The sequence below is a fragment of the Triticum dicoccoides genome, chromosome 2A, assembly GCF_002162155.2.
Source record: "Triticum dicoccoides isolate Atlit2015 ecotype Zavitan chromosome 2A, WEW_v2.0, whole genome shotgun sequence".
Classification (NCBI taxonomy): Eukaryota; Viridiplantae; Streptophyta; class Magnoliopsida; order Poales; family Poaceae; genus Triticum; species Triticum dicoccoides.
In genome coordinates, this window is record NC_041382.1 from 716,197,744 (window position 1) to 716,218,813 (window position 21,070).

The following is a 21,070-nucleotide window of genomic DNA, read 5'->3' on the forward strand; positions in this document are numbered from 1 at the left end:
GTTTGTCGAGGCTTGTCCTTTGCTACAAAAAGGATTGGGCCACCTTGCTGCACTTTATTTACTTTTGTTACTTGTTGCTCGTTACAAATTATCCTATCACAAAACTATCTGTTACCACTTATTTCAGTACTTGCAGAGAATACCTTGCTGGAAACCACTTATCATTTCCTTCTGCTCCTCATTGGGTTCGACACTCTTACTTATCGAAAGGACTACGATAGATCCCCTATACTTGTGGGTCATCAAGACTCTTTTCTGGCGTCGTTGCCGGGGAGTGAAGCGCCTTTGGTAGGTGGAATTTGGTAAGGAAAAATTTATATAGTGTGCTGAAATTTACTGTCACTTGTTACTATGGAAAGTAATCCTCTGAGGGGCTTGTTTGGGGTATCTTCACCCCGACCAATAGAGCAAAGAGTTGCCCCTCAACCTACTGAACCTACTGAAAATGAAAATGCTTGCTTTGAAATTCCTTTGGGTATGGTAGAAAAACTGCTAGCTAATCCTTTTTAGGAGATGGAACAAAACATCCTGATGAACATCTAATATATGTGGATGAAGTTTGTGGATTATTTAAGCTTGCAGGTGTACCCGAAGATGTTGTTAAGAAGAAGGTCTTCCCTTTATCTTTAAGGGGAGATGCATCGACATGGTATAGGCTATGTGATGATATGGAGTCTTGGAATTACAAACGATTGAAATTGGAATTTCATCAAAAGTTTTATCCTATGCATCTTGTTCATCGTGATCGCAATTATATATATAATTTTTGGCCTCGCGAAGGAGAAAGCATTGATCAAGCTTGGGGGAGGCTTAAATCAATGTTATATTCATGCCCCAATCATGAGCTCTCAAGAGAAATGATTATTCAAAATTTTTATGCTCGGCTTTCTGATAACAATCGCACCATGCTTGATACTTCTTGTGCTGGCTCTTTTATGATGAAGACTATTGAATTCAAATGGGATTTATTGGAAGGAATTAAACACAACTCCGAAGATTGGGACCTCGACAATGGTAAGGAGTCAGGTATGACACCTAGTTTTGATTGTGTTAAATCTTTTATGGATACCGATATTTTTTGTAAATTTAGCACTAAATATGGACTTGACTCTGAGATAGTAGCTTCTTTCTGTGAGTCTTTTGCTGCTTATGTTGATCTCCCCAAGGAGAAGTGGTTTAAATATCATCCTCCCATAGAAGTAAAAGTAGCTGCACCTATTGAAGTTGAAGAAAAGACTATCACTTATAATGATCCTATTGTTCCTACTTCTTATGTTGAGAAACCGCCTTTCCCTGTTAGGATCAAGGATCATGCTAAAGCTTCAACTGTGGTTTGTAAAAGCAATATTAAAACATATACACCTCCTGAGCAAGTTAAAGTTGAACCTAATATTGCTATTGTTAAAGATCTCTTGTCTGATAATATAGATGGGCATGTTATTTATTTCTGTGATGAAACTGCTAGAATTGCTAAACCCCGTGATACAGATAAACCTAGACCTGTGGTAGGTATGCATATTATTTCTATTAAAATAGGAGATCATTGTTATCATGGCTTATGTGATATGGGTGCTAGTGCTAGTGCAATACCTATTGACTTATACAAAGAAATTATGCATGACATTGCACCTGTTGAGTTAGAAGATATAGATGTCACAATTAAACTTGCTAATAGAGATACTATTTCACCAATGGGAATTGTTAGAGATGTTGAAGTCTTGTGTGGGAAAACTAAATATCCTGCTGATTTTCTTGTTCTTGGTTCCCCACAAGATAGCTTCTGTCCCATTATATTTGGTAGACCCTTCTTAAATATTGTTAATGCTACCATAAATTGCACAAGAGATGTTGTTACTGTCGGTTTAGATGATATGACTCATGAATTTATTTTTTCTAAATTTAGTAGACAATACCGTGAAGAAGAATTACCTAGTAAAGATGAAATTATTGGTCTTGCTTCTATTGCCGTACCTCCTAGTGGCCCTTTAGAACAATATTTGCTAGACCATGAAAATGATGTTTATGAATGAAAGAAGAGAATTAGATGAAGTATTCTTTAAATAGGAACCTATTCTGAAACACAATTTACCTATTGAAATCCTAGGGGATCCTCCTCCACCCAAGGGTGATCCCGTGTTTGAGCTTAAACTGCTACCGGGTACTCTTAAATATGCTTATCTTGATGAGAAAAAGATATATCCTGTTATTATTAGTGCTAACCATTCAGAACATGAAGAAGAGAGATTATTGAAAATTCTGAAGAAGCACCGTGCTGTTATTGGGTATACTCTTGATGATATTAAGGGCATTAGTCCCACTCTATGCCAACATAAAATTAATTTGGAAGAAGATGCTAAACCAGTTCGTGATCATCAACGTCGTCTGAATCCTAAAATGAAAGAAGTGGTAAGAAAGGAGATACTAAAGCTCCTTGAGGCAGGTATAATTTACCCCGTTGCAGATAGTCAGTGGGTAAGTCATGTCCATTGTGTCCCTAAGAAGGGAGGTATTACTGTTGTTCCTAATGATAAAGATGAATTGATTCCTCAAATAATTATTACTGGTTATAGGATGGTAATTGATTTCCGCAAATTAAATAAGGCTACTAAAAAGGATCATTACCCCTTACCTTTTATCAATCAAATGCTAGAAAGGTTATCCAAACATACACATTTTTGCTTTCTAGATGTTTATTCTGGTTTCTCTCAAATACCTGTGTCAGTCAAAGATCAATCAAAGACTACTTTTACATGCCCTTTTGGTACTTTTGCTTATAGACGTATGCCTTTTGGTTTATGTAATGCACCTGCTACCTTTCAAAGATGCATGATGGCTATATTCTCTAACTTTTGTGAAATGATTTGTGAGGTTTTCGTGGATGACTTTTCCGTCTATGGATCTTCTTTTGATGATTGCTTGAGCAACCTTGATCGAGTTTTGCAGAGATGTGAAGAAACTAATCTTGTCCTGAATCGGGAAAAGTGCCACTTTATGGTTAATGAAGGTATTGTCTTGGGGCATAAAGTTTCTGAAAGAGGTATTGAAGTTGATAAAGCCAAGGTTGATGCTATTGAAAAGATGCCATGTCCCAAGGATATCAAAGGTATAAGAAGTTTCCTTGGTCATGCCGGTTTTTATAGGATGTTCATTAAGGACTTCTCAAAAATCTATCGACCTCTGACTAATTTATCACAAAAAGATATACCATTTGTTTTTGATGATGATTGTGTAGAAGCATTTGAAATACTTAAGAAAGCATTGATCTCTGCACATATTGTCCAGTCACCTGATTGGAATTTACCCTTTGAAATTATGTGTGCTGCTAGTGATTATGATATAGGTGCTGTTCTAGGACAAAGAGTTGATAAGAAGCTAAATGTTATTCAATATGCTAGTAAAACTCTAGACAATGCTCAAAGAAATTATGCTACTACTGAAAAAAGAATTCTTAGCAGTTGTATTTGCCTGTGATAAGTTTAGACCTTATATTGTTGATTCTAAAGTAACTATTCACACTGATCATGCTGCTATTAAATATCTTATGGAAAAGAAAGATGCTAAACCTAGACTTATTAGATGGGTTCTCTTGCTTCAAGAATTTGATTTACATATTGTTGATAGAAAAGGAGCCGAGAACCCCGTTGCAGACAACTTATCTAGGTTAGAAAATGTGCTTGATGACCCACTACCTATTGATGATAGCTTTCCTGATGAGCAATTAAATATCATAAATGCTTCTCATACTGCTCCATGGTATGCTGATTATGCTAATTACATTGTTGCTAAGTTTATACCACCTAGTTTCACATACCAGCAAAAGAAAAAGTTCTTCTATGATTTGAGGCATTACTTTTGGGATGACCCACATCTTTATAAAGAAAGTAGATGGTGTTATTAGACGTTGTGTACCTGAGCATGAACAGGAACAGATCCTACATAAGTGTCACTCTGAAGCTTATGGAGGGCACCATGCTAGAGATAGAACTGCACATAAGGTACTACAATCTGGTTTTTATTGGCCCACTCTCTTCAAGGATGCCCGTAAGTTTGTCTTATCTTGTGATGAATGTCAAAGAATTGGTAATATTAGTAGACATCAATAAATGCCTATGAATTATTCACTTGTTATTGAACCATTTGATGTTTGGGGCTTTGACTATATGGGACCTTTTCCTTCCTCTAATGCTTATACACATATTTTAGTTGCTGTTGATTATGTTACTAAGTGGGTAGAAGCTATTCCAACTAGTAGTGATGATCATAACACTTCTATTAAAATGCTTAAAGAAGTTATCTTTCCAAGGTTTGGAGTCCCTAGATATTTAATGACTGATGGTGGTTCACATTTTATTCATGGTGCTTTTCGTAAAATGCTTGCTAAATATGATGTTAATCATAGAATTGCATCCCCTTATCACCCTCGGTCTAGTGGTCAAGTAGAATTGAGTAATAGAGAACTCAAATTAATTTTGCAAAAGACTGTTAATAGGTCCAGAATGAATTGGTCCAAGAAACTTGATGATGCATTATGGGCCTATAGAACTGCATATAAAAATCCTATGGGTATGTCTCCGTATAAAATGGTCTATGGAAAAGCATGTCACTTACCTCTCGAACTAGAACACAAGGCTTATTGGGCTATTAAAGAACTAGATTATGATTTTAAACTTGCCGGTGAGAAGAGGTTATTTGATATTAACTCACTTGATGAATGGAGAACCCAAGCCTACGAAAATGCCAAGTTGTTTAAAGAAAAAGTTAAAAGGTGGCATGATAAAAGAATACAAAAGCGTGAGTTTAATGTAGGTGATTATGTATTGCTATACAACTCTCGTTTAAGATTTTTTGCAGGAAAACTTCTCTCTAAATGGGAAGGTCCCTACGTTATCGAGGATGTCTACCGTTCCGGTGCCATAAAAATCAACAACTTCGAAGGCACAAATCTGAAGGTGGTAAATGGTCAAATAATCAGACATTATATCTCAGATAATCCCATAAATATTGAAACCAATGTTATTGAAACCGTAACCCCGGAGGAATACATAAGGACACTTTCCGGAACGTTTCAGACTCCGAAAAGGAATAGGTATGTGGTACAGTAAGTAAGCCGACTCCAAAACAGTTTTTAAGGCAATATTTCTCCATTTTGGAATATTTAGAAAAATAGAAAAATAAGCAGCAGTCCATAAAGGACACGAGGGTGGAGGGCGCGCCCCCTTACCTCGTGGGCACCTCGTGTGCTCTCCGGACACCGTTTTCGTACACGACACATATTTTGGTCGGTAAAAATTCATTATATAATCTCCCGGGGGTTTTGACTCCCGTATCACGCAAATATCTCTTATCTTTGTTTTGAGCTGTCCTGCTGTAGACAGAGCAACATGTCGTCCCAGGATTCGGAAGGAGAAAGCTATGTGGCTGATTACCTCGCAGATCCTAAGGTCTATGGGGATGTGGAGCACTGTGGTTGGACTACGGAAGAAGAAGAGGACTATGAACCCAAGGGAAAGGAGGAGACGAGCTTAGATGAAGATGAAGTCCCACTACCTCAACCTGGGGACATGCATGTGGAGTTCAAAAAGTCAAGCCTCCCGGATAGGGTAAAGAAACCTAAGATCGAGTTTATCCCTTTCCGCCTCTTGCAGGAGAACAAGCAGGAACTATGCAAAAAGATACTGAGCTTGGAGCAGGAGATAGAGGACCTAAGGGACCAAAATTCTGTCCTCAAATGCAAATTAAGGAAGAAGCCCACGCCATCAACAAAATCACCACCGTCTCCACCAACAAAGAAGAATTGAGTATCTGGTATGGGCACTCCACTTGGCAACTGCCAAGCTTGGGGGAGTGCCCCGGTATCGTATCACCATCACTTTTATCTTTACCGTTTTTCTTAGTTCGATCCTTTTGGTAATATTTTGATCTAGTAGAATAAAAGTTCTTAGTATGATCTAGTTGCTAGTTTTTCTTTATGATCCTTCTATGTAATTGAGTCCGTGAGCTATATAATAAAGATTAGTGTTGAGTCAAGGGCTTGCTTATTTTTGCCATGATCCCAAATAAAATAAAATAAAAGAGAAAGAAATAAAAAGAAACAAAGAGATCATGTGAGTCTTACGGAGAGTAATGAGCTCACATAGAAAGAGTATGATGAATAAAAGTTATTGAGGGTTGACAAACATAGTTTTGGTCATCGTTGCAATTAATAGGAAGTAATAAAGAAAGAGAGGTCTTCACCTATAAATATACTATCTTGGACATCTTTTATGATTGTAAGCACTCATTAAAATATGACATGCTAAAGAGTTGACATTGGACAAGGAAGACAACATAATGGGTTATGTTTTCTTACATCTGAGATAAATTATATTGTCTTGGATCTCCCAATATGTTGAGCTTGCCTTTCTCCCTCATGCTAGCCAAATTCATTGCACCAAGTAGAGATACTACTTGTGCTTCCAAATACCCTTAAATCAGTTTTGCCATGAGAATCCACCATACCTACCTATGGATTGAGTAAGATCCATCAAGTAAGTTGTCATCGGTGCAAGCAATAAAGATTTCTCTCTAAATATGTATGATTGATTGGTGTGGTAGAAATAAGCTTTATACAATCGTGTGATATGGAAGTAATAAAAGCGACAGACTGCATAATAAAGGTCCATATCACAAGTGGCAATATAAAGTGATGTTCTTTCACATTAGGATTTTGTGCATCCAACCATAAAAGCGCATGAGAACCTCTGTTTCCCTCTGCGAAGGGCCTATCTTTTACTTTTATCTCCTTTACTGCAAAAGAGTCATGGTGATCTTCACCCTTCCTTTTTTTACATTTTATCCTTTGGCAAGCACAATATGTTGGAAAGATCCTGGTATATAGGGCTAATTGGATGTGGGTTTTCATGAACTATTACTGTTGAAATTACCCTTGAGGTAACACGTTGGGAGGCAAAACTATAAGACCCAATCTTTCTCTGTGTCCGATTAAAACTCCATACCCATAAGTATTGCGTGAGTGTCAGCAATTGTGAAAGACTATATGATAGTTGAGTATGTGGACTTGCTGAAAAGCTCTTATACATTGACTCTTTCCTATGTTATGATAAATTGCAATTGCTTCAATGACTGAGATTATAGTTTGTTAGTTTTCAACGAAGTTTACGATTCATACTTGATATTGTGATTGAATTATTACTCTAGCATAAGAAATCATATGACAAGAATTATATAAGTTGCTGTTCTAAGAATGATCATAATGCCCTCATGTCCGTATTTTATTTTTATCGACACCTTCATCTCTAAACATGTGGACATATTTTTCGATTTCGGCTTTTCGCTTGAGGACAAGCGAGGTCTAAGCTTGGGGGAGTTGATACGTCCATTCTGCATCATGCTTTTATATCAATATTTATTGCATTATGGGATGTTATTACACATTATGTCACAATACTTATGCCTATTCTCTCTTATTTTACAAGGTTTACATAAAGAGGGAGAATGCCGGCAGCTGGGATTCTGGCTGGAAAAGGAGCAAATATTAGAGACCTATTCTGCACAGCTCCAAAAGTCCTGAAACTTCACGGATGATGTTTTCCAAATATATAAAAAAACATTGAGCTCAAGAACTTCACCAGGGGGGCCACACCCTGCCCACGAGGGTGGGGGGCGCGCCCTACCCCCCTGGGCGCGCCCCCTACCTCGCGGGCCCCCTGGTGGCCCTCCGGTGACCATCTTCTGCTATATGGACTCTTTCGATGGGAAAAATCACAAGCCATCTTCTCGAACAAAACTCCGCCGTCACGAGGCGGAACCTTGGCGGAACCAATATAGGGTTCTGGCGGGGCTATTCTGCTGGGGAAACTTCCCTCCCGGAGGGGGAAATCATCGCCATCGTCATCACCAATGCTCCTCTCATCGGGAGAGGGCAATCTCCATCAACATCTTAATCAGCACCATCTCATCTCAAAACCCTAGTTCATCTCTTGTATCCAATTCTTCTCTCCAAGTCCGGGATTGGTGCTAGTAGGTTGCTAGTAGTGTTAATTACTCCTTGTAGTTGATGCTAGTTGGTTTAATTGGTGGAAGACCATATGTTCAGATCCTATATGCACATTAATACCCCTCTGATTATGAACATGTTTATGCTTTGTGAGTAGTTACTTTTGTTCCTGGGGACATGGGAGAAGTCTTGCTATTAGTAGTCATGTGAATTTGGTATTCGTTCGATATTTTGATGAGATGTATGTTGTCTCTCCTCTAGTGGTGTTATGTGAATGTCGACTACATGACACTTCACCATTGTTTGGGCCTAGAGGAAGGCATTGGGAAGTAATAAGTAGATGATGGGTTGCTAGAGTGACAGAAGCTTAAACCCTAGTTTATGCGTTGCTTCGTAAGGGGCTGATTTGGATCCATATGTTTCATGCTATGGTTAGGTTTACCTTAATACTTTTGTTGTATTTGCGGATGCTTGCAATATAGTTAATCATAAGTGGGATGTTTGTCCAAGTAAGGGAAGCACCCAAGCACCGGTCCACCCACATACCAAATTATCAAAGTACCGAACGCGAATCATATGAGCGTGATGAAAACTAGCTTGACGATATTCCCATGTATCATCGGGAGCCCTTTACATCATATAAGAGTTTGTTCAGACTTGTCCTTTGCTACAAAAAGGATTGGGCCACCTTGCTGCACTTTATTTACTTTTGTTACTTGTTGCTCGTTACAAATTATCCTATCACAAAACTATCTGTTACCACTTATTTCAGTACTTGCAGAGAATACCTTGCTGGAAACCGCTTATCATTTCCTTTTGCTCCTCGTTGGGTTCGACACTCTTACTTATCAAAAGGACTACGATAGATCCCCTATACTTGTGGGTCATCATTAAGCAGAAGCGTTATGAAAACGCGGTTGATGTAGTCGTACGTCTTCACGATCGACCGATCCTCAGTACCGAACGTACGTCACCTCCGCGTTCAGCACACGTTCAGCTTGGCGATGTCCCGCGAACTCACGATCCAGTAGAGCTCGGGGAAGAGTTTCATCACCACGATGGCGTGGTGACGATGTTGATGAAACTACCGCAGAAGGGCTTCGCCTAAACACCGCTACAGTATGACCGAGGTGGATTATGGTGGAGGGGGGCACCGCACATGGCTGTGAGAGATCTTTGTGATCAACTTATGTGTCTAGAGGTGCCCCCTGCCCCTGTATATAAAGGAGCAAGGGGGGAGAGGCGGTCGGCCAGGAGGAGGCGCGCCAGGGAGGAGTCTTACTCCCACCGGGAGTAGGACTCCTTCCTTTCCTAGTTAGAGTAGGAGAAGGGGGAAGGAGGAGGGAGAGAAGGAAAGGGGGGCGCCGCCCCCCTCCTTGTCCAATTCGGACTAGCGGGAGAGGGGGCGCGCGGCCTGCCCTGGCCGCCCCTCCTCTTCTCCACTAAGGCCCATCTTGGCCCATTAAACCCCCGGGGGGTTATGGTAACCCGCGGTACTCCGATAAAATCCCGATTTCACCCGGAACACTTCCGGGTTCCAAATATAGGCTTCAAATATATCAATCTTTATGTCTCGACCATGTCAAGACTCTTCGTCATGTCCGTGATCACATCCGGGACTCCGAACATCCTTCGGTACATCAAAACACATAAACTCATAATATAACCATCATCGAACTTTAAGTGTGTGGAGCCTACGGGTTTGAGAACTATGTAGACATGACCGAGACATGTCTCCGGTCAATAAACAATAGCGGAACCTGGATGCTCATATTGGTTCCAACATATTCTACAAAGATCTTTATCGGTCAAACCGCACAACACTATACGTTGTTCTCTTTGTCATCGGTATGTTATTTGCTCGAGATTCGATCGTCGGTATCCAATACCTAGTTCAATCTCATTACTGGCAAGTCTCTTTACTCGTTCCGTAATACATCATCCCGTAACTAACTCATTAGTTATCATGCTTGCAAGGCTTATAGTGATGTGTATTACCGAGAGGGGCCAGAGATACCTCTCCGACAATCGGAGTGACAAATCCTAATCTTGATCTATGCCAACTCAACAAGTACCATCGGAGACCCCTGTAGAGCACCTTTATAATCACCCAGTTACATTATGATGTTTGGTAGCACACAAAGTGTTCCTCCGGTATTCGGGAGTTGCATAATCTCATAGTCATAAGAACATGTATAAGTCATGAAGAAAGCAATAGCAGTAAACAAACGATCAAGTCTAAGCTAACGGAATGGGTCAAGTCAATCACATCATTCTCCTAATGATGTGATCCCATTAATCAAATAACAACTCATGTCTATGGTTAGGAAACTTAACCATCTTTGATCAATGAGCTAGTCAAGTAGAGGCATACTAGTGACACTATGTTTGTCTATGTATTCACACATGTATTATGTTTCCGGTTAATACAATTCTAGCATGAATAATAAACATTTATCGTGAAATAAGGAAATAAATAATAACTTTATTATTGCCTCTAGGGCATATTTCCTTCAGTCTCCCACTTGCACTAGAGTCAATAATCTAGATTACACAGTAATGATTTTAACACCCATGGAGCCTTGGTGCTAATCATGTTTTGCTCGTGGAAGAGGCTTAGTAAACGGGTCTGCAACATTCAGATCTGTATGTATCTTGCAAATCTCTATGTCTCCCACTTGGACTTGATCCCAAATGGAGTTGAAGCGTCATTTGATGTGCTTGGTTCTCTTGTGAAATCTGGATTCCTTTGGCAAAGCAATTGCACCAGTATTGTCACAAAAGATTTTCATTGGACCCGATGCACTAGGTATGACACCTAGATCGGATATGAACTCCTTCATCCAGACTCCTTCATTCACTGCTTCCGAAGCAGCAATGTACTCCGTTTCACATGTAGATCCCGCCACGACGCTCTATTTAGAACTGCTCCAACTGACAGCTCCACCGTTTAATATAAACATGTATCCGGTTTGCGATTTAGAATCGTCCGGATCAGTGTCAAAGCTTGCAACAACGTAACCATTTACGATGAGCTCTTTGTCACCTCCATAAACGAGAAACATATCCTTGGTCCTTTTCAGGTACTTCAGGATATTCTTGACCGTTGTCCAGTGATCCACTCTTAGATTACTTTGGTACCTCCCTGCTAGGCTAATAGCAAGGCACACATCAAGTCTGGTACACAACATTGCATACATGATAGAGCCTATGGCTGAAGCATAGGGAACACTTTTCATTTTCTCTCTATCTTCTATACTGGTTGGGCATTGAGTCTTATTCAACTTCACACCTTGTAACACAGGCAAGAACCCTTTCTTAGCCTGGTCCATTTTGAACTTCTTCAAAACTTTATCAAGGTATGTGCTTTGTGAAAGTCCAATTAAGCTTCTTGATCTATCTCCATAGATCTTGATGCCCAATATATAAGCATCTTCACCGAGGTCTTTCATTGAAAAACTTTTATTCAAGTATCCTTTTATGTTGTCTAGAAATTCTATATCATTTCTAATCAACAATATGTCATCCACATATAATATTAGAAATGCTACAAAGCTCCCACTCACTTTATTGTAAATACAGGCTTCTCCAAAAGTCTGTATAAAACCATATGCTTTGATCACACTATCAAAATGTTTATTCCAACTCCGAGATGCTTGCACCAGTCCATAAATGGATCGCTGGAGCTTGCACACTTTGTTAGCTCCCTTTGGATCGATAAAACCTTCAGGTTGCATCATATACAACTCTTCTTCCATAAATCCATTCAGGAATGCAGTCTTTACATCCATTTGCCAAATTTCATAATCATAAAATGCGGCAATTGCTAACATGCTTTGGATAGACTTAAGCATCGCTACGGGTGAGAAGGTCTCACCGTAGTCAACTCCTTGAACTTGTCAAAAACCTTTTTCAACAAGTCGAGCTTTGTAGATAGTAACATTACCGTCAGCGTCTGTCTTCTTCTTGAAGATCCATTTGTTCTCGATGGCTTGTCGATCATCGGGCAAGTCAACCAAAGTCCACACTTTGTTCTCATACATGGATCCCATCTCAGACTTCATGGCCTCAAGCCATTTTGCGGAATCTAGGCTCATCATCGCTTCTTCATAGTTCGTAGGTTCGTCATGGTCAAGTAACATGACCTCTAGAACTGGATTACCGTACCACTCTGGTGCGGATCTTGCTCTGGTTAATCTACGAGGTTCGGTAGTAACTTGATCTGAAGTTTCATGATCATCATCGTTAGCTTCCTCACTAATTGGTGTAGATGTCACAGGAACCGGTTTCTGTGATGAACTACTTTCCAATAAGGGAGCAGCTACAGTTACCTCATCAAGTTCTACTTTCCTCCCACTCACTTCTTTCGAGAGAAACTCCTTCTCTAGAAAGGATCCATTCTTAGCAACGAATATCTTGCCTTCGGATCTGTGATAGAAGGTGTACCCAATAGTTTCCTTTGGGTATCCTGTGAAGACACATTTCTCCGATTTGGGTACAAGCTTATCAGGTTGAAGCTTTTTCACATAAGCATCGCAGCCCCAAACTTTAAGAAGCGACAACTTTGGTTTCTTGCCAAACCATAGTTCATAAGGCGTCGTCTCAACGGATTTTGATGGTGTCCTATTTAACGTGAATGCAGCCGTCTCTAAAGCATAACCCCGACATGATAGCGATAAATCAGTAAGAGACATCATAGATCGCACCATATCTAGTAAACTACGATTACGACGTTCAGACACACCATTACGCTATGGTGTTCCGGGTGGCGTGAGTTGCGAAACTATTCTGCATTGTTTCAAATGTAGGACAAACTCGTAACTCAAATATTCTCCTCCATGATCAGATCACAGAAACTTTATTTTCTTGTTACGATGATTTTCCACTTCACTCTGAAATTCTTTGAACTTTTCAAATGTTTCAGACTTATGTTTCATTAAGTAGATATACCCATATCTGCTCAAATCATCTGTGAAGGTGAGAAAATAACGATACCCGCCGCGAGCCTCAATATTCATCGGACCACATACATCAGTATGTATGATTTCCAACAAATCTGTTGCTCGCTCCATAGTTCCGGAGAATGGCGTTTTAGTCATCTTGTCCATAAGGCATGGTTCGCAAGTACCAAGTGATTCATAATCAAGTGATTCCAAAAGTCCATCAGTATGGAGTTTCTTCATGCGCTTTATACCAATATGACCCAAACGGCAGTGCCACAAATAAGTTGCACTATCATTATCAACTCTGCATCTTTTGGCTTCAACAATATGAATATGTGTATCACTAGTATTGAGATTCAATAAGAATAGAACATTCTTTAAGGGTGCATGACCATAAAAGATATTACTTATAAATAGAACAACCATTATTCTCAGATTTAAATGAATAACCATCTCTCATCAAAAAAGATCCAGATATAATGTTCATGCTTAACGTTGGCACCAAATAACAATTATTTAGGTCTAAAACTAATCCCGAAGGTAGATGTAGAGGTAGCGTGCTGACAACAATCAAATCGACTTTGGAACCATTTCCCACGTGCATCGTCACCTCGTCCTTAGCCAGTCTTCGCTTAATCTGTAGTCCCTATTTCGAGTTGCAAATATTAGCAACAGAACCAGTATCAAATACCGAGGTGCTACTGCGACCTCTGGTAAGGTACACATCAATAACATGTATATCACATATACCTTTGTTCACTTTGCCATCCTTCTTATCCGCCAAATACTTGGGGCAGTTCCGCTTCCAGTGACCAGTCTGTTTGCAGTAGAAGCACTCAGTCTCAGGCTTAGGTCCAGACTTGGGTTTCTTCTCCAGAGCAGCAACTTGTTTGCCATTCTTCTTGAAGTTCCCCTTCTTCTTCCCTTTGCCTTTTTTCTTGAAACTGGTGGTCTTATTGACCATCAACACTTGATGCTCCTTCTTGATTTCTACCTCCACAGCCTTTAGCATCGCGAAGAGCTCGGGAATAGTCTTATTCATCCCTTGCATATTATAGTTCATCACAAAGCTTTTTGTAGCTTGGTGGCAGTGACTGAAGAACTCTGTCAATGACACTATCAACAGGAAGATTAACTCCCAGTTGATTCAAGTGATTATGATACCCAGACATTTTGAGTATATGCTCACTGACAGAACTATTCTCCTCCATCTTGCAGCTATATAACTTATTGGAGACTTCATATCTCTCAATCCGGGTATTTTCTTGAAATATTAACTTCAACTCCTGGAACATCTCATATGCTCCATGATGTTCAAAACGTCGTTGAAGTCCCGGTTCTAAGCCGTAAAGCATGGCGCACTGAACTATCGAGTAGTCATCAGCTTTACTCTGCCAAACGTGCTTAACGTTGTCAGCAGCATCTGCAGTAGGCCTGGCACCCAGCGATGCTTCCAGGACGTAATTCTTCTGTGCATCAATGAGGATAATCCTCAAGTTATGGACCCAGTCCGTGTAATTGCTACCATCATCTTTCAACTTTGCTTTCTCAAGGAACGCATTAAAATTCAACGGAACAACAACACGGGCCATCTATCTACAACAACATAGATAAGCAAAATACTATCAGGTACTAAGTTCATGATAAATTTAAGTTCAATTAATCATATTACTTAAGAACTCCCACTTAGATAGACATCCCTCTAATTATCTAAGTGATCATGTGATCCATATCAACTAAACCATAACCGATCATCACATGAAATGGAGTAGTTTTCAATGGTGAACATCACTATGTTGATCATATCTACTATATGATTCACGCTCGACCTTTCGGTCTCAGTGTTCCAAGGCCATATCTGCATATGCTAGGCTCGTCAAGTTTAACCTGAGTATTCTGCATGTGCAAAACTGGCTTGCACCCATTGTAGATGGACGTAGAGCTTATCACACCCAGTCATCACGTGGTGTCTCGGCACGACGAACTTTGGCAACGGTGCATACTCAGGGAGAACACTTTTATCTTGAAATTTAGTGAGAGATCATCTTATAATGCTATCGTCAAACAAAGCAGAATAAGATGCATAAAGGATAAACATCACATGCAATCAATATAAGTGATATGATATGGCCATCATCATCTTGTGCTTGTGATCTCCATCTCCGAAGCACCGTCATGATCACCATCATCACCGGCAAGACACCTTGATCTCCATCGTAGCAGCGTTGTCGTCCCGCCAACTATTGCTTCTACGACTATCGCTACCGCTTAGTGATAGAGTAAAGCAATTACAGGGCGATTGCATTGCATAAAATAAAGCGACAACCATATGGCTCCTGCCAGTTGCCGATAACTCCGTTACAAAACATGATCATCTCATACAATAAATATAGCATCATGTCTTGACCATATCACATCACAACATGCCCTGCAAAAACAAGTTAGACGTCCTCTACTTTGTGGTTGCAATTTTTACGTGGCTGCTACGGGCTAAGCAAGAACCGGTCTTACCTACGCATCAAAACCACAACGATAGCTCGTCAAGTTGGTGTTGTTTTAACCTTCTCAAGGACCGGGCATAGCCACACTCGGTTCAACTAAAGTTGGAGAAACTGACACCCGCCAGCCACCTGTGTGCAAAGCACGTCGGTAGAACCAGTCTCGCGTAAGTGTACGCGTAATGTCGGTCCGGGTCGCTTCATCCAACAATACCGCCGAACCAAAGTATGACATGCTGGTAAGCAGTATGACTTGTATCGCCCACAACTCACTTGTGTTCTACTCATGCATATAACTAGGTCCTCCTCGTGGCCGTTTGGGACTTGTGTTCTACTCATGCATACGCGAAATTTCGGCGGTCAGATATCTGGCCTCTCTCAACCTCTTGATGTCCTCCTCCATGACGGAGGAAGGCATCCACCAACCTTGAAGGTTGGATCCGGACATAGTGAAGGTCCGAAGCACCTAACCTGAGTTTTGGGTGTTAGAACTCGAGGCGGGGGAAGGATTTGATTGAGCACGAGAGGGAAAAAAAGAAAAAAGCCTTGTCCCCTTTATAAAGAGGGTGAATATCAAGCGTCCTCCTCGTGGTCGTTTGGGACTTGCCTAAGATCTAGAGTCCTACCAATAGGCACGGTTGAGTTACCCATGTTTGTATTGATGATAATCCCGTAATAAAGGGGACACAATTTCTGCTTCGACAAGATGTGCCAAGGAAACTGCCTCGCGAAACACGCTGAGATGGGTTATGAAAAATGATTCGAATAAAGACCTGGTTGTGGTGTGATGTCACACTACGGGGTACGTCAACATATTAGATTTGATGGAAATATTATTCTCTCTATGTTGGTATGTGGAACTTGTTTTGCAGAGCCGGACACGATCCTCGTGTTCAAAATCTTCTATGAAGTATTCGGAGGAGGAACCCGCCTTGCAATGACGAAGACAATTTGCACGCTGGACTCATCGTCATTGAAGACTGGTTCAGGGGCTACTGAGGGAGTCCTGGATTAGGGGGTATCCGGACAGCCGGATTATATCCTTTGGCCGGACTGTTGGACTATGAAGATACAAGATTGAAGACTTCGTCCCGTGTCCGGATGGGACTCTCCTTGGCGTGGAAGGCAAGCTTGGCAATACGGATATATAGATCTCCTTCCTTGTAATCGACTCTGTGTAACCCTAGCCCCCTCCGGTGTCTATATAAACTGGAGGGTTTAGTCCATAGGACCAACAACAACAATCATACCATAGGCTAGCTTCTAGGGTTTAGCCTCTTCGATCTCATGGTAGATCAACTCTTGTAATACTCATATCATCAAGATCAATCAAGCAGGAGTAGGTTTTACCTCCATCGAGAGGGCCCAAACCTGGGTAAAAACATTGTGTCCCCCGTCTCCTGTTACCATCCGCCTAGACGCACAGTTCGGGACCCCCTACCCGAGATCCGCCGGTTTTGACACCGACATTGGTGCTTTCATTGAGAGTTCCTTTGTGTCATCATCGTTAGGCTGGATGGCTCCTTCAATCATCGATAGCGATGCAGTCCGGGGTGAGACTTTTCTCCTCGGACAGATCTTTGTATTCGGTGGCTCCACACTGCGGGCCAACTCGCTTGGCCATCTGGAGCAGATCTAGAGTTACGCCCCTGGCCACCAGGTCAGGTTTGGAAGCTTAAACTACATGACCGACATCCGCGGAGACTTGATCTTCGACGGATTCGAGCCCCTGCCGAGTGCGTCGCACAGTCACGATGAGCATGCTTTAGCTCTACCATTGGACAGTGTTCAGGAGACCGCACTAGCAACCGCTCCGACCCTCAATTCGGAGCCAATTGCGCCATCCATGGACGGGTGGATAGACCCTTCCACGGAGGCCGCACTCTCAGCGACGATCAAGCCGAGTATCGACCTTACCCTTCACAGGAGCCGTGACGCCGAACTGCCAGATTCTTCCCTGGCCACGGACTCCGAACCGCCTGCGCCCGTGCCTATCGAATCCTACTGGGCGCCGATCATGGAGTTCACCTCCGTGGATATCCTTCAGCACTCGCCCTTTGGCGACACACTGAACTCATTAAGGTCTCTCTCCTTGTCAGGAGAGTCCTGGCCGAACTATGGCCGGCCAGATCGGGATGCAGACGACGAAGAAATTCGCCGCCCACCCACCACCCACTTAGTAGCCACTATCGACGATTTGACAGACATGCTCGCCTTCGACTCCGAAGACATCGACGGTATGGACGACGATGCAGGAGACGACCAGGCGCCACTGCCCACAGGGCGTTGGACGCCCACTTCATCATATGATGTATACATGGTGGACACACCCAAAGAAAACAATGACGAGGAACGGAAGGACACAGTGAAGGATCATTCCCTCGAGAAGCAGTCAAAGCGGCGGCGTAAGCGCCGCTCCAAATCCCGCCTCGGCAGAAACAACGATCATATAGACCCAGCGATAGAGCAGGGTGAGCCAGCGAACGACAAACACGACATTGAACCACCGTCCGACCACGGCAACACGGAGAATCAAACCGAACAACCCGACTCCGGCGAAGATAACAGTCCGGATGACATCACACCGGACAGGCACCCGGAGCAACAGAATACCCATGAAAGGCTTGTTGCCACTGTGAGGAGTTTGAAAAAGTAGAAGCAAAGGCGCAGGGCTGCACAAGACACACTCAGAATTAGATGGAGTGAAGTACTCAACACTGCAGCAAAGTACGGCGGTAGTCGCCACACAAAGAGCTACCCGAAGCGAAAGCTGCTACCTGAATTTGATGAGGAGGCCTTAGATCCCCCGCAATCAAAAAACAAAACAGCCATCCGGTCAGATAGACGACCTCGTGGCCAACATAGAACGGCAAACGACGACGCATAAAAGCCAGTACGCGATCCACGTGAGGGCTCGCATCAAAAGGACGACGCAACCAGATCCATCTATGGGCCAAGCAAGCGCGCTCCAGCACGCAATGCAACACAACAAAAATCCTAACACCATGGTACACCCAAATACAGGGGTGCCACACACCCCCTATGTTTCACCGATGAGGTGCTGGTCCATGAATTTCCAGAGGGATTCAAACCCATAAACATAGAGGCATATGACGGAACGACAGACCCTGGGGTCTGGATTGAGGACTACATCCTCCATATCCACATGGCTCGAGGAGACGATCTCCAAGCCATCAAGTACTTACCCCTCAAGCTCAAAGGGCCAGCTCGGCACTGGCTTAAAAGCCTCCCCGAAAACTCCATTGGAAGCTGGGAAGAGCTCGAAGACGCTTTTCGGGCAAATTTTCAAGGTGAAGGAAATATGCCCTAGAGGCAATAATAATGTTATTATTTTATTTCCTTATATCATGATAAATGTTTATTATTCATGCTAGAATTGTATTATCCGGAAACATAATACTTTTGTGAATACATAGACAAACTAAACGTCACTAGTATGCCTCTACTTGACTAGCTCATTAATCAAAGATGGTTATGTTTCCTAACCATAGACATGTGTTGTCATTTGATTAACGGGATCACATTATTAGGAGAATGATGTGATTGACATGACCCATTCCATTAGCTTAGCACCCGATCATTTAGTATGTTGCTATTGCTTTCTTCATGACTTATACATATTCCTATGACTATGAGATTATGCAACTCCCGTTTTCCGGAGGAACACTTTGTGTGCTACCAAACGTCACAACGTAACTGGGTGATTATAAAGGAGCTCTACAGGTGTCTCCAAAGGTACATGTTGGGTTGGCGTATTTCGAGATTAGGATTTGTCACTCTGATTGTTGGAGAGGTATCTCTGGGCCCTCTCGGTAATGCACATCACATAAGCCTTGCAAGCATTGCAACTAATGAGTTAGTTGCAAGATGATGTATTACGGAACGAGTAAAGAGACTTGCCGATAACGAGATTGAACTAGGTATTGAGATACCAACGATCGAATCTCGGGCAAGTAACATACCGATGACAAAGGGAACAACGTATGTTGTTATGCGGTCTGACCGATAAAGATCTTCGTAGAATATGTGGGAGCCAATATGAGCATCCAGGTTCCGCTATTGGTTATTGACCGGAGACGTGTCTCGGTCATGTCTACATTATTCTCGAACCCGTAGGGTCCGCACGCTTAAGGTTTCGATGACAGTTTCATTATGAGTTTATATGTTTTGATGTACCGAAGGAGTTCGGAGTCCCGGATGAGATCGGGGACATGACGAGGAGTCTCGAAATGGTCGATACATAAAGATTGATATATTGGACGACTATATTCAGACACCAGAAGTGTTCCGGGGAAGTTTCGGTTAAAACTAGAGTACCGGGGGGTTACCGGAACCCTCCGGGGGGTTAATGGGCCTCATGGGCCTAAAGTGGAGAAGAGGAGGGGAAGCCAGGGCAGGCCGCGCGCCCCCTCTCCCCCTAGTCTGAATTGGACAAGGAGGGAGGGCCGGCGCCCCCCTTTCCTTCCTCACCTCTCTCCCTTCCTTCCCCTTCTCCTACTTGGACAAGGAAAAGGAGGGAGTCCTACTCCTGGTAGGAGTAGGACTCCTCCCTGGCGCGCCTCATCATGGCCGGCTGCCCCTCTCCCTTGCTCCTTTATATACGGGGGCAGGGGGCACCTCTAGAGACAACAATTGATCCTTGAGATCTCTTAGCCATGTGCGGTGCCCCCCTCCACCATAATCCTCGATATTATTGTAGCGGTGCTTAGGCGAAGCCCTGCGTCGGTAGAACATCAAGATCGTCACCACGCCGTCGTGCTGACGGAACTCTTCCCCGACACTTTGCTGGATCAGAGTCCGGGGATCGTCATCGAGCTGAACGTGTGCTAAAACTCGGAGGTGTCGTAGTTTCGGTGCTTGATCGGTCGGGCCGTGAAGACGTACGACTACATCAACCGTGTTGTCATAATGCTTCTGCTTTCGGTCTACGAGGGTACATGGACAACACTCTCCCCTCTCATTGCTATGCATCACCATGATCTTGCGTGTGCGTAGGAATTTTTTTGAAATTACTACGTTCCCCGACACAAGGGACCTATGGCCGACCACCGGATGCAGACGATTTAAGTCATATAACTCAACAGCCCGGAGAGTCAGCCCGAAAGCTTCGGAACAGGTTTCTCACTAAAAAGAACCAAATAGTCGACTGTCCGGACACCGAAGCCTTAGCAGCTTTCAAGCACAGTGTTCGAGACGAATGGCTTGCCAGACACCTCGGCCAAGAAAAGCCGAGAACAATGGCAGCATTAACAAGCCTCATGACCCGCTTTTGCGCAGGCGAGGACAGCTGGTTAGCCCAATGCAGCACCAGTGACCCAAGTACATCCGAAGTAAGGGACGAAAATGGGAAGCCACGACGAGCAAAAACAAGCGCCAGAATAAAGAAGACAGCCCGAAGAGCACGATGGTAAACGCCGGATTCAGAAGCTCTTGGCCAGGTCAGCAAAAGCTGCCCTCCAAAGGCAACAGAGACGAACTGTCCAGCCTGAACAAGATTCTGGACAAACTATGTCAGATCCACAGCACCCCCGATAAACCTGCAAATCATACCCATAGAGAATGTTGGGTCTTCAAGCAGTCTGGCAAACTCAACGCTGAACACAAGGGGCAGG